Source organism: Anolis carolinensis, chromosome 4, assembly GCF_035594765.1.
Source record: "Anolis carolinensis isolate JA03-04 chromosome 4, rAnoCar3.1.pri, whole genome shotgun sequence".
NCBI lineage: Eukaryota > Metazoa > Chordata > Lepidosauria > Squamata > Dactyloidae > Anolis > Anolis carolinensis.
The window spans coordinates 114,069,133-114,084,433 of NC_085844.1; the positions used below are offsets into that span (position 1 = coordinate 114,069,133).

At 40.9% G+C, this 15,301-nt stretch overlaps 1 protein-coding gene across 3 annotated transcripts in view; it reads left to right on the forward strand.

Moving 5' to 3' along the window:
• Positions 1-15,301, forward strand: part of cdh20 (cadherin 20) — a 282,549-nt gene that overhangs the window by 133,107 nt on the left and 134,141 nt on the right. Inside the window, exons 1-2 of one of the 3 annotated variants that reach the window (XM_062977644.1) lie at positions 8,585-8,916; positions 14,171-14,333. The exons of 1 other annotated variant lie outside the window; for it this stretch is intronic. The gene's annotated coding sequence lies outside the window, so the exon portion shown is untranslated. Of the gene's footprint in view, positions 1-8,584; positions 8,917-14,170; positions 14,334-15,301 lie in introns of those variants that run through there. One more of the 3 variants, XM_062977643.1, reaches the window with a different exon arrangement.

Sequence of the window (15,301 nt, forward strand, 5' to 3'; positions counted from 1 at the left end):
CTAATAACCAGATTTACACCAAAAATAAGAACCATCGACCATGTTCCTAGAGTTATTCTTCGCATAGTATTTCTCCTCTATCTTATGCATTTAAATTTACCTGTAATGTTTGTTATATGAGGAGAATTGTTCATTTTCTATGAAAAGTCCTTTTGTAACTTTCTTTTTCCTAAGAGTGCTAGGTTGATAATTGTTGTTTCTTTATTTATTACTTCCCTGCCTGGGAAAGGAATCCCCCTGATAAAGCATGCATTACATGTACTACAAGTTTCTCAACCATGAACTAATGAAATATGTACTTTAGGAAATGCAAATTCATAGTACTATAAAAGTACTTACTGTCACAATAGTGCTTAATAGCATTATATCAAAGCATCTGAAGAGTATGCCTACATTTTGCAGTGTGTTGATGTAAGAGGTGCTTTGGCTAAGATCAAATTCTGGTAGTTTAATAATACGGTCTATTTCTCTATTCAGATTACTTTCCTTATGACTGTTTGAGCTTCATTATTTTTTCATCCAGTATGCAAATAGATTTGATAGAGATGTCAAACTGAGTGTCCTCGTGGAATTGCAAATGATAATGGAAAGGGAAGAATTGGTGCTCATACAAGTTTCTAGTGTAGAATCCTCAGATGAGGAAGCAATAGCTCTCCCAGAAACTTTATGCATATTATTTGCTTGAGACCCAGTGTAATGACTCTGGAGAGCAGGTTCCAAATCCATGGGAACCCCCTCTGAACAAATCTTGCCAAGAAAACCTCATGATAGATTTGCTATATGTTGGAAATGACTTGAAGACACAGAACAACACAACAATTGTAGGGATATGTTTTCTATGATCATAGTGAACTGTAGTAGTAATAGGAGGCTGAGGTTCAAAATGTGATCGGCTGGCTATGGAGGCAAAGCCCTACTAATATGCACAGTGGTGTGCCCACCTAAGCAGCAGGGCTACAGACAGCTTCTCACCCTGGCTATTCCTATTGATCTCTAATTCCCCTATTTATATTCTTCCATCAGCTTCACAGGTAGCAAAGCTTGATTACTGTTGGTATGGACTACCGGAGTGGCTCAAGTACAGTAGAGTCTCACTTATTCAACATAAATGGGCTGGCAAAATGTTGGATAAGTGAAAATGTTGGATAATAAAGAGGGATTAAGAAAAAAACCTATTAAACGTCAAATTACATTATGATTTTACAAATTAAGCACCAAAACATCATGTTTTACAACAAATCGACAGAAAAAGCAGTTCAATACATGGTAACGTTATGTAGTAATTACTATACTTACGAATTTAGCACCAGAACATCGCAATGTATTGAAAACATTTACTACAAAAACACTGACTACTAAAAGGCAGACTGTGCTGGATGATACAGAATGTTGGATGAGTGAAAATTGGATAAGCGAGACTCTACTGTAATTGAATTTTCTCATCATACCTGAAAAAAATTCTCTTGACCACACAGACAGGCAAAGAAGCATCTAAGCTAGTCTGTGTTCTTCTGGCTACATGTTTCATTGCATCACTTGTTTGACTACAAAGACACAAGGCATTGCCACAGGAGAGAGTGTATTGCTGTAAGGTGCAATAAAGAATGCTGTACATTAGGGATGTAAATCCTATGGTGGATCTACATTGGCCCATTAAACCAGGGTCAACTTATGTATTTTCCCCGTAGGTCCACTACACCATTGTATTCCACCTGTAGAATATTTAATTTTGTAGAACCTGATGTCCATTGAATTCTGTGAAATTCATATTTTTCCACTTGAAGAAGACTTTAGATCAGTGACTCCCAAAGTGGGTGCTACTGCTCCCTGGTGGGTGCTGGAGCGATCCAGGGGGGCGGTGATGGCACCTATTAGGACACGGGGGTGGGACCAGGGGAGGGGCAGGGACAGGGCTGTGCCCCTGAGGCACCTGTGAGAACACAGGTGGCGGAGCTAGAGGAGTGGGTGTGGCTTCTTCCCAAGAGCCCAAGACAGGGCTGAGAATCTATACCTCTCCTGAGGCGCTTGTTGGGACACAGAGGGCAGAGCTGGGGAAGGGGGCAGGGTTTCCTTCCAAGAGCCTGAGACAGGGCTAAGCCTCTATACAACTCTTGAGAGGCCCTTTAGGACTAAAGGGTGGGGCTAGGGTTGTGGCGGGGCCTCTTCCCAAGAGCGCCAGACAGGGCTGAGCCTCTGTAGACCTCCCCTGAGGCGCTTGTTACAGGGCGCTTGTATAGAGATTCAGCCCTGTCAAGCACTTGGGAAGAGGCCCCACCCCCTCCTCTAGCCCCGCCTCCTGTGTCCTGGCAGGCGCCGCAGGACAGGGATAGAAGCTCAGCCCTGCTTCAGAGCTTGTAACTCCACCCATCCCAGTCCTGGCCACCCATTTTTGAGCAGAAGCCATGCCCTTCAAGGGGGCGCTGAGTAATATTTTTTCTGGAAAGGGGGTGGTAGGCCAAATAAGTTTGGGAACCACTGCTTTAGATAGTCAAAACCAGTCTGGGAATTTAAAATCCTCTACGTGGAAATCCTTCTCACAAAAGAGTAAGGACTCTGCGCCCTCAAAGAGAAGCCTCTTGCAAATCATATAGGGTTGCTTCTTTGGGACACTTATTGAATGACCATACATTTCGCTTGCCAGGCGGCTATAATTGTTATAAGAGTTCATATATAAAACAGATTTATGTTACACTGTACATGTCTATTACTATTGGGTTAAAAAAAAACCCATTGTAATTGATATACTACTGTTTGTAGCGGTCTTGTATCTTGGTATGCTGTATCGGTTCCAACCACTTCAGAGGCAGGAAGAGTCCCAACCAGTCAGCCTCCCTTACCGTTTCCTCCCACCCTCAACATTCAGCAGTCACCAGCCATGACACAGATCCTACTTGTCAGTCATTGCCTACAATGATAGGGCAACAGGGAAAGAGGGAAGAGGGAGGGCAGAGAAACGGAATCCCACCTTCTCTCACCCTCCCTTCTATGATTTCCCCTTTGACCCAACTGATGTCACTCCAGGTAGGATGCTTGTCACAGCCTGAGACCACCACTACACAGAAGATGAAAGGATACAGTAAGGACCGTTCTGTGTTTCCTTGCTGCCTAACCATGAGAAATACAGGATGGTAATGAGGACAGTTCTAACCAGAATTCAGAGTATCCTCCAAATTTGGTTAACATTGGACAAGGCTATATTAAAGTGGCCTTGCCCACATTACCCCGGATTAACTCTGTGCAGCGTTTGACTGCCAAAGAGCTGATCCAGGGCCCATCTGACCTAAGTGGTCAGTGTAGATGTACCTCCAGACTATTGTATGTTTTATGCAAAGATGAATAGGTAAAGGTAAAGGTAAAGGTTTCCCCTGACGTTAAATCCAGTCATGACTGACTCTGGGGGTTGGTGCTCATCTCAATTTCTAAGCCGAAGAGCTGGTGTTGTCCTTAGACACCTCCAAGGTCATGTGGCCAGCATGACTGCATGGAGCACCGTTACCTTCCCGCCGGACCGGTACCTATTGATCTACTCACATTTGCATGTTTGCGAACTGCTAGGATGGCAGGAGCTGGGGCTAACAGTGGGCGCTCATGCCGCTGCCGGGATTTGAACCTGGGACCTTTTGGTCCGCAAGTTCAGAAGTTCAGCGCTTTAATGCACTGTGCCACCAGGGCCCCCTGCAAAGATGAATAATTAGGGTATATTCCTGCATAGGAAAAAAACTATTTCTGTGCATAATCTATATTCTGTGCAGAAAAAAGTTTGCGAAGGAAAAAACTTCATCTTTTCCTCTGCAGTATATTTCCTTTTCATTAATGTTTTTGGGAACATTCGAGAAAATTGCGCGAAGGTCTTTGTGGTCTATTTTCTTTCCTGACAAGGTTTCCCATCTGTCAGTAAATCCGTTTTTTGACTTGGGAACAAATAATTACAAATTTACTTTCTGTCCTCATTGTCTATTGCCAGTGCTGAACTGACAGTCCAGCCAGCCTCTATAAGAGAAAAAGTAACACCATGTCTTTCTTCCTCTAAAGCATCAGAATGACTTGACCTGCCTCATCACTAAGGCCAACTAACACGTTCATGGATGAACCGAACAAGCAATTTCCTGATCTGTAAATTAAATGTACTTCAGACACAGGTCTGGTGAGCTTTGGAAAGGTCTTTATTTCTAAAATAAGAACTTGAGTTCAGAGTTCATGGTTGCACAAAGCCAGGGAAAGTGAACTATCATCACATGAGTTTGAAATATTTTTTATTGCTTTTGGGTTACTGGAAATGACCACCAACATGCCTAAAGCCAAATTGCTCCCAATTATGATTTAACTATCATACAGAATAGAGGTAGTGAAAGCAGGCCTATGTCCTAATGCACCCTTATTCAAACTGACAGATTATTGCCCCAATCCCAAAAGGTTATGATTAGTTGCACTTGAAATTAGTTTATCTTAAGTTTTCCACATTAATGTCAAAAAGACTAAACTGCCATCAATTTTTGCTGGACCTGAGCCCTGAACTACTTGAAATAAAATATTTTATTTGAAAAAGCATGGAGAAAGTCATTCATCATATCTAGCATATCACTTGCTGTACAAGATTCCAAGAACATTCACAATAGAAGTAATTAAGCTTAATTGATTAATTTTGGCTCAATAATAATATTGCATATTCACTTTTTCTTTGTTCTTAATATGTGTTTTTTAAGTAAGAGGCAGATTACTGCTTACAGGAAATCCAATATGCAGAAATATAACGCATAGTGAGTTATGTCTGAGTTTTTAACCTTCCATTATCTTGTCTTTAATACTAGTATGTAACATAAAGTTTCATCAGACTCATTACATTTCTTGGAAGAAGCCTTTGGGGTGTTGAACATAGTTCAGCTCTCTGGAAAGTAATTAATTCTTGTTACTGTAACACTCACCATGCTCTGTCCGGTTCCTGTTAACTCTTATTTATAAGCCATTCCACACCAAAGATTTCTGCGCAGAAAAGATCTAATGTAGAAAAAGCAGGATAGCCTTCATCACAGCTCACTTAAAATGTGACAACCTGTATTAATGGTGTTATAACACTATATGCAATGGCATACCCATGATATATCACCCTCTTTGGGAATTTGTCTCCCCCTTAACAAAACTCCAGTGCTATTTTCTTTTAAGTACAGAGCTTTGTTCTTGTTCAGGCAAGGGTCACCAGGTGGGATTGTAAGACTATTTAAGTCAGTTTAGCAAACTTCTACAGTATTTTAACTAAAAGTCAGGATAAAGAGGGAAACGGAAAGACTGAACAAAATAAGAACCCTGCCAGATCAAACCAAACATCTTCCTTTTCTGTCTCAAGGAGAGGATTTCATAGGGCTAGCCCAAGGCATGTAGCCTTTTAGACACCTGCCCGAAACAGCTAGCACCCTATTACTGCCATCGTTGTTAAGATACATATTATCTACATTATTTAGGAAACATATTTAATAAAGGTCAATCAAGATAGAAAATCTTCCTCTTTGGTGGTAAAAAAATATAGAATTAAATAAATATCTATAAGGTAAAGGTTTCCCCTGACATTAAGTGTAGTCATGTCTGACTCTGGGGTGTGGTGTTCATCTCCATTTCCAAGCCGAAGAGCCGGCGTTGTTCTTAAACACCTCCAAGGTCATGTGGCCGGCATGACTGCATGGAGTGGTGCCTCAAATATCTGTATGAGGCATTTTTATGATGCTACAAAATGAGCAATTTGAAACAACTGGCTAATTCTGCATAATATTAGGGTGAACTCTAAGGTATGAAGTGCTTGTCTCTTCTTCTGCAGGGAGCAGAGGAAAGGCATATCCCATTACACTCATTTTTATCGTGTCAGAATTAAACTGAGGGTACAGTTTTAATATATTTAAAAAAACATACGAACAAAGTCAAACACTTGGCATTACAGTGCTCCCTCACTTATTGTGGGGATTACGTTCCAGGACCACCCGCAATAAGTGAAAATCCGTGAAGTAGGGACGCTATATTTATTTTAATAGTTATACGTTATTTTAGTAGTTATACACTATTTTAAGTCTTTATCAACCAATTGTGTTTTGATAAATCGCCTCTTCTCCTCCCGTTGCCGCTTGCACTCCTTTTCTCTCCCTTTGTCTTCTCTTTCCTCCCTTCCTTAGGCTGTAAATTGTAATTTTTTATTATTTATAATATTCTTTTAGAGTTTATTGAAAAACCGCAAAACAGCAAATCTGCAAAAAGCGAACTGCGAAGTAATGAGGAACACTGTATACTAGATTTCCCTTGACCAGAAGCTGGGCACTTGGAGTGCCTTTGGTGTCAATGCAAGAAGATCCTCCACCATGCATGTGGCAGAGCTCAGGCTGCATTGTAGCAAGTGGTCTGTGGTCTGCTCCTCTCCACACTCGCACGTTGTTGATTTCACTTTGTAACCCCATTTCTTAATATTAGCTCTGCATCTCGTGGTTCCAGAGCTCAGTCTATTCAGCACCTTCCAAGTCACCCAGTCTTCTGTGTGCCCTCATGAATTATTTTTAAGACATAGCATGTAACTAGGTCTGTTCTTTTTCCATACATAAAAGTTAAGTGTGGGAGACAAAATCTGAATTGGGATCCTGAGTAAGGGGTAGGCAGGGACATTTTGTTCTGAAATTCTCTACAGAAATTACAGATAGGTTAACTGTGCCGTCAGTAGGTGTTAAGAAACATGTCAGGAGAACATTTTGAGATAACTTCCCATTATTTCTTCTTGAGAAGGTGAAGGGTATTGCTTAGAAAATAACTTTTAAATGTGTTCCTAATAATTGTTGCAATGTTTAAAGAAGAAACCCATTGTCATGTCAGTACAAAGAGATATGGCCTAAGGGCTAATCAATAATTTTACTGTATGTCAGTACAAAGAAAGAAACTCATTTTTGTAGTGAAATGCCTCAAAATGCCCTCTGAAAAGTAACTAAAAACACTGCTTATTTGGGATTGCTGCGAGTTTTCTGGGCTATATGGCCATGTTCTCTCCTGATGTTTCACCCACTTCTATGGCAGGCATCCTCAGAGGTTGTGAGGTCTATTGGAAACTAGGCAAGTGGGATTTATATGTCTGTGGAATGTCCATAGCAGAGCAGTTAATGAACCAACCTGAACACATCATATTATTTGAGAACACAGAAATCTGGACCACTCTAACAAACACCATGTCAAACCACACAGAGAAGCCACTGAAATCCACAAGAAAGGAGGAAACCATGAAAATGAACAAAATCTGGCTATCGGTTTTTAAAAAATATATAAAATAAATAAAGAACAACACTCAGAAAACAGACAAAACAATCAAAACAATCAAGGCAAGAGAGCCCTGAACCCAGCCAATGACGAAGCTGGACTAAACTTGGCACACAGACCCAACATGGCCAACTGTGAATACTGGCAGGATTTGGGGTGATTGCCCTGGGAATCTGGAAGTTGTAGTTCACCCTTATCCAGACAGCACTGAACCCAGCTGACAATGGATCTAGACCAAACTTTATTGATATTACCTAACATCCCAAAACAAATAATGCCTTCTAATAACCCAGGCACCACCGGGTCCTCAAGCTAGTATGTTATAAATGGTGGCAGCAAGGAAACATATAATATAACTAGTTGTGCCCGGCCACGCATTGCTGTGGCGAAGTATGGTGGTATGGGAAATAAAGTATTGCGGAATTGGTGGTAGTTAAGGTAAAGGGTAAAGGTTTTCCCCTGGCATTAAGTCCATTATAAATGGGTTATATAGCTGTGTGGAAGGGCCTTGAGTCTACACTGCCATATAATCCAGTTAAACTCAGATAATCTGTATTTTATAGGCAGTGTGGAAGAGGCCTAAGTGAGGCCTAACTCTGCCTGTCCCCCGGGCTGAGTCGGTTGCTAGGAGACCAAGTGGACGGAGCTTAGCCTTCTAACTGGCAGCAATTGGATAAAAACAATTATTCCTCTCCCTCTAATTAGGACTTTATTTTTCTTTTCTTTTTGTTCTATGTACGTAGAGGCATGGATGAGGGGTTGTGCTGCCAAGTTTAGTGTTTCTGGGATGTGTCGTTTTGTTGTTTTGTCCTAGGCCGAAATTTCATTACCCTTTTATATATATATAGATTGGTGGCCTCGCCTACCATGTTTTGGCTTCGCCTGTTATACACTGCATCCAATTATAGAGTGTATGCTTAATATTCGTCTGACTGGGTCCCCATTATGAATATTATCAGAAATGGTAACATCAAAATCTAACTATTTTTGAGGCATTCGCGTGGTTGTTAATCAACAAGGGATGATTTGGACAGTGCCCTGCTCTCAATCACATGCTGCATGAAATAAATCAGTCCTTTGTAGCTGCCTTGTTTCTTTCTAAACGGGCTGATTCTTCGTTAGCTTATAAGGACACTATGACATTCTTCATCCGATCGGGAAGACTGTTTCAAAGTCTTCATGATGCAGAGCCCATCTCTCTCTGAAAAGCAGCATGCCCATAACATGACTTGCACTAGCTGTATCCAATCTATTGCTACGCTGTATTGTCAACAGTTAAAATTGGTCTTGTTCTCCAGCTCTTTCCATTTCCAACTGAAAGAGGAAGGGAACAGATAAGCCCCAGTTTAATTTGTTCTGGCAATAATTGGAAACTTCCCACTGTGAGGGGTGCCATTGCCTATTGGGGTGGAAGGACGCTCAGCCATAGCCAGAGCCAAACAAAAGGAGACGCTGCTTTTCTACAAGTGTATTCAGGCATGTATCAACATATTGGCAAAAGAGTCAGTCTGTTCGAATCCTAATGGGAAAAAGAGAGAGAGAAGACGGGAGAAGACAAGGAGGAGAAGCTTTAAAAGTAAAGAATAAGAGCTATCAAGTGGGAACTAAAATTGAAGAAATGAGCGCACCAAGTATGAACTGGTGAGAGAACAGTGTTAGAGTCTGTTTTATGTATATACTAACATGCATTGCTATGGGGCTTTTACATGTGATTTATAGCTATCTTGGTGATTGTGTTAATGGAGATAAAGAATACTAGGAGATTCATTCAGGAGGTTGAATGGAAGAAAAGTGCGCTTGGAGGCAGAGTGCAGGTGAAGACTTTTCCCTTACCTTTCTCCAGCAAATCAGAATTCGACATTAATTCAATCTTTTTTAAATGCATGTAACGATAATATATTTCTGAGGAGCTTTCTAAACCATAATTCTGGCAAAAACCTGAGTATTCTACTTTATTAAAAAGCCTTGAAATAGTCAAAAGGTGAAGGAAATATATTGGATGATTATGAAGAAAGGAACAGGTTATTTAAGAAATTGCTGAAATAGCAGTTCTTTTTAAATTGGCATACAAGCTCTTTTTAAAAGTATGATGACAAAGGTAGCTTTTTCTCCCTTTAGAGCTCTTTCTCACACACACCATTACTCTGCGCTCCTGAGTAAAAAGGAGAAAGCTTTTGCCAATGGAATAACTTTAAATTCTTGGTTTTGCTTGAATTTTCTTTACTTTTCCTGGCCTGTTCATTTAACAAGTTTGACTATTGTTCTAGGCATATGACATCGCAAAAACAGTTGTTAAGAGATGTCAGAGTTGGGTTGATGTCATACAAGTAACAGGGTCCCACTGTGCTAATAACATACGTTTCAAAAGGAAAGCAGTGATGTGAACTGAAAACTAACCAACAAGATCTACCTCACTAGGAAACGTGACCTCCTCCAAAGGCAGTGGAAGTGACAAGTGAGACTTCCATCGGGCACCTTGCTTAGAATGATAAATATTGCAGACTTATGCTTTCGGGGAAAGTAGGGTGAAAGACTGAAAGATCTGAATATTGTCCAGTGTGTTACAATGTTTGTGGGACATGGTAATGCAATCTGTCTCCTTTCCCTAAAACATACTTTTCCCTAAAAAACATACAGTAAGAACAGACCACAGCACACCAGACTGGTTTAAGATTATGAAAGGAGTACAATAGGGCTGTATACTCTCACCCTACTTATTCAACTTCTTTGCAGAACACATCATGCGATGTGTAGGGCTTGATGAATCCTGTGAACACTTAGAAACAAATGCGGTCATTGCTAATAGTCAACACGGATTTACAAAAAACAAGTCATGCCAGACTAATCTGATCTCTTTTTTCGATAGAGTTACGAGTTGGGTCGATACAGGGAATGCTGTGGATGTAGCCTACCTGGATTTCAGTAAGGCCTTCAACAAATTCCCCCACGACCTTCTGGCAAATAAACTAGTAAAATGTGGGCTAGACAAAACTACTGTTAGGTGGATCTGTAATTGGCTAAGCGAACGAACTCAAAGGGTGCTCACCAATGCGTCGTCTTCATCATGGAAAGAAGTGACAAGTGGAGTGCCGCAGGGCTCTGTCCTGGGCCCAGTTCTGTTCAACATCTTTATTAACGACTTAGACGAAGGGTTAGAAGGCACGATCATCAAGTTTGCAGACGACACAAAACTAGGAGGGATAGCTAACACTCCAGAAGATAGGAGCAGAATTCAAAACGATCTTGACAGACTAGAGAGATGGGCCGAAACTAACAAAATGAAGTTCAACAGGGACAAATGCAAGATACTTCATTTCGGCAGAAAAAATGGAAATCAAAGATACAGAATGGGGGACGCCTGGCTTGACAGCAGTGTGTGTGAAAAAGACCTTGGAGTCCTCGTGGACAACAAGTTAAACATGAGCCAATAATGTGATGCAGCAGCTAAAAAAGCCAACGGGATTCTGGCCTGCATCAATAGGGGTATAGCATCTAGATCCAGGGAAGTCATGCTCCCCCTCTATTCTGCCTTGGTCAGACCACACCTAGAATGTGTCCAATTTTGGGCACTGCAGTTGAAGGGAGATGTTGACAAGCTGGAAAGCGTCCAGAGGAGGGCGACTAAAATGATTAAGGGTCTGGAGAACAAGCCCTATGAGGAGCGGCTTAAAGAGCTTGGCATGTTTAGCCTGCAGAAGAGAAAGCTGAGAGGAGACATGATAGCCATGTACAAATACGTGAAGGGAAGTCATAGGGAGGAGGGAGCAAGCTTGTTTTCTGCTGCCCTGCAGACTAGGACATGGAACAATGGCTTCAAACTACAGGAAAGGAGATTCTACCTGAACATCAGGAAGAACTTCCTCACTGTGAGGGCTGTTCGGCAGTGGAACTCTCTCCCCCGGGCTGTGGTGGAGGCTCCTTCCTTGGAGGCTTTTAAGCAGAGGCTGGATGGCCATCTGTCGGGGGTGCTTTGAATGTGATTTCCTGCTTCTTGGCAGGGGGTTGGACTGGATGGCCCATGAGGTCTCTTCCAACTCTACTATTCTATTATTCTATGATTCTATGAATCCAAGGCTGGAGTTAAAATTGCTGGAAGAAACATTAACAACCTTAAGTATGCAGATGATACCACTTTGGCGACTGAAAGCGAGGAGGAGCCGAGGAGCCTTATCACCAAGGTGAAAGAAGAAAGGGCAAAAGCTGGGTTGCAGTTAAACATAAAAAACCAAGATTATGGCAAACAGACTGGTTGATAACTGGCAAATAGAGGGAGAAAATGTGTTGTCGAACGGGCTGTGTGGCCATGTTCCAGAAGTATTCTCTCCTGACGTTTCGCCCACATCTATGGCAGGCATCCTCAGAGGTTGTGAGGTATGGATAAACTAGGTAAGGAAAGAGGGAGAAAACGTGGCGGCAGTGACAGGCTTTGCATTTCCAGGCACAAAGATTACTGCAGACGCAGACTGCAACCAGAAGTCAGAAGACATTTAATTCTTGAGAGGAGAGCAATGACCAATCTCAATAAAATAGTGAAGAGTAGAGACATGACACTGGCAACTAAGATTCGCATAGTTAAAGCAATGGAATTCCCCATAGTAACCTATGGATGCGAGAGCTGGACCTTAAGGAAGGCTGAGCAAAGGAAGATAGATGCTTTTGAACTGTGGTGTTGGAGGAAAATCCTGAGAGTGCCTTGGACCAAGAGAAGATCCAACCAGTTCATCCTCCAGGAAATAATGCCTGACTGCTCACTGAAGGGAAGGATATTAGAGACAAAGATGAACTACTTGGCGACATCATAAGAAGACAGGAAAGCTTGAAGAAGAGAATGATGCTGGGCAAATTGGAAGGAAAAGGGAAGAGGGGCCAGCCAAGGACAAGATGGATGGATGGTATCCTTAAGTGACTGGCTTGACCTTGAAGGAGCTGGGGGTGGCCACAGCCGATAGGGAGTTCTGGCGTGGGCTGCTCCATGAGTTCACGAAGAGTCGGAAGTGGCTGAATGAATAAACAACAAATACTTTTTCTTTTGGAGGTCAACCACTAATTGTGCCAAAAAAAGCAAACTTTTGGCCCAAGTAGAAGAATGCAAGGAATGCTATGTGCCTTTTCCTGACTAGCAAGAAGAAATCCAGCTGAACAAAACTGATTCTCCTTTTAGTAACTCGTTTGCTTAAGCTTTCAAAGCCTGAGGGGAACTTAAAAACCCATCTTCACACTGCTGATAATAAGAGGTTTCTCAGGGAGTATTGCTTAATTAACAGTACTTTGAAAGGGAAGTTTAGTGAAGATGCTACTTTTAGGAAACAATCTTGTAGGCACTTAACCTGGTAATTCAAATGGGACTTACTTCTGAATACGCAAGTGCTGGACTGCACTAGTAGAGAAACAGCCTTGCTAGACTGTAATTGAATTTCATTTGTGCTTAGAAGGAAGGGGTAACAAAAGTGAACTTCCTGGGGTAGCTGCAGATAAATTAAGTTACATTTCAGAAGTAATGCAATGAGTAAGACTGTAAGAGCTGTTCAGCACTGGAACTCCCTGTGTTAAAGAAACAGGCTTTCTAAACTACAGTAGAGTCTCACTTCTCCAAGCTAAACGGGCCGGCAGAAGCTTGGATAAGCGAATATCTTGGATAATAAGGAGGGATTAAGGTACTTATCATAGTGATGAATGAGCTTGGCAATTCCTCCCCCACAAAACTCTGCCGCTTGCGTCCTCAACCAGCTGGTCACCCCTCCCCACAGCTGCGCATCATCGCCAAAACACTGCGTTGAGGACGCAAGCGGCAGAGTTTTGTGGGGGAGGAGTTTCCAAGCTCATTTATCGCTATGATAAGTGCCTAGATTTGAATGGCGACTATGTTGAGAAGTGGTATTTGGATGTGGCTTTCAACTGCATATGGTAATGTTTTCTCCTATACTTTGTTCATTTTTAATTCCAAAACGTAATCTACTTTCTGGATAACCCTCGTATAATGAGTAACATTTCTAGTATCAAACATTACTTTCAAAAGGCTTTGAGTCATAATAACTGTGGTAGTAATTGGAATTGTTACAAATGGCACTTTTTAAGAAATAATCAAATACAGGTGCTGGATGTCTATTGAAAATGGAGGAGCACTGTTTTTGGGTGCATCTACACTGTGGAGTTTGGCATGACTAACTGCCACGACTTAATGCTATGGCATCTTGGGAGTTGGGAGTTTAATAAGGCATCACCTCACTTTGGCAAAGAAGGCTAAAACTACAATGCCCATGATTCCATAGCATCGGTCCATGGCAGTTAAAAGTGGTGTCAAACTCCATTCATAGATGCAGCCTCTGTTGTACGTGGCCCTCCTGTATTCTCTGTGCTGTTTTCAGTGTTCTCACTGCAAAACTACTACTGAGCTTTCACCTCAGTGCTTGCTATTGCTTTCTCATCATGATCAGTATCTAGGCTAGTAAACATTATTTTGTTTAGGGTGACTGGCTTGAATAAAGAGCCCTGGGAGCATGCTGTTGCCACTTTTTTTCCCTGTCCAAACAGGGTGGCCGTTATCCCCATGTATGCATGCATTATTCATGCCTAACTACTGTGGCATAATAAAACACCATCCTATTGTTCACACTATCCAGCCAAGTCAAGTGGCTTTTGTTCCATCAGCGTCTTCCCCATGAATAGTTTCTAATATACCTTGCCTCATGAACTGTGCTATCCGTTCTTTCTCTGCTCTCTTCGTGGAAAAGGAGGCAAGCTCCCCAGATTAAAAATTCTCTTGGAGATTTACGATTAGGTTTCCTGCTTAGAAGTTGGCGATGTCTTAAATTATATTACCATTTCTCTCTCTTCTTCTTCCCTTTCTTCTCCCTCCCTCCTATCACTCTCTCTCTCTTTTTCTTTTTGGTTAAAGCTGTGGCATCTGATGATAAAAAGAAAGAATTGCTAAGGTTCCTGCCAGGCAAGCTGTCGAATGAAGTATCTACTCGTACCTATAACCCCAGCTGAGGAAGTAAGTGACAGGAGGAGCACAGCGGAAAGACCAACATAGGGACATCAATAAAAGAAATAGAAAGGTATGGTACAGTGCTATTTTTGTATATCATATTGAATCATACTCCAGATTTCTCTTTCCCAGAGGACTATTTGCTAAAAAAAAAATCAGTAACACAAATAAAATTATACATTTACTTTTGAAATAACTTGAAGGGTTCTTTTAAGTGTTTCTTAACTTTCATTCCTCCTGTTGCATGTTCATTCAAACTTGAATGTGAATACATTAGGATTTCTCCTAAGAAAGTGTGTTCAGTACTGCATCTTTCAATATACTAAATATATGCATCTTCAAATATTCTAAAGATTGTGAGAACATAAACATACAATTTTCAAAATCCATTATGTTCTTGGAAAATAAAACGTGAAGGAAAAAAAATGAATATTTTCATATTTGACTATCATATATTACTTAGTAAAACTCTTGGAGTTTCACTTTCTGTGATCACTTAATACTCTGTAAGGTCAGAATTTATATGCAAAAAAAATCTGCAATAGAGTCTGTTTTATACCTAAAATGTTTGAAACTATTTGCAAACGTTTGAAAAAGTAAATATAGAATGTATTTTTTAAAATTACATTGTAGAAACCCTATGTTAGAGTAATTTGAAGTTTATAGGAAAGATGCTGTGCTAGTCTAGGAAGCTGAATAAGAATCAAATTAGGCGTGTCTATGTTTTACGTTGGGAATAAAGAGAGCTTGTAGTTTTCTCGTTGTTGGACTGCAAATATAATCCTCTTTCCCAATTGAAAATGTTGATTAGGGAAACTGTCTGCCAAGAGCATCTGGAAGGCCACACATTCCGTTTCTGTTTTCTACAAATAATTATACAAACGTGGATAGGTAGTAACTAATCAGTTAATTTATCAATTATGTGAAACATTTTCTGACATACAATGGCAAGTTATTTTTAAAACCTGATTGATGTATGTTGGAATTTCATTTCTTTCATTCTATAAAAAACCAACAATTCTTACATTTTCCAACTGA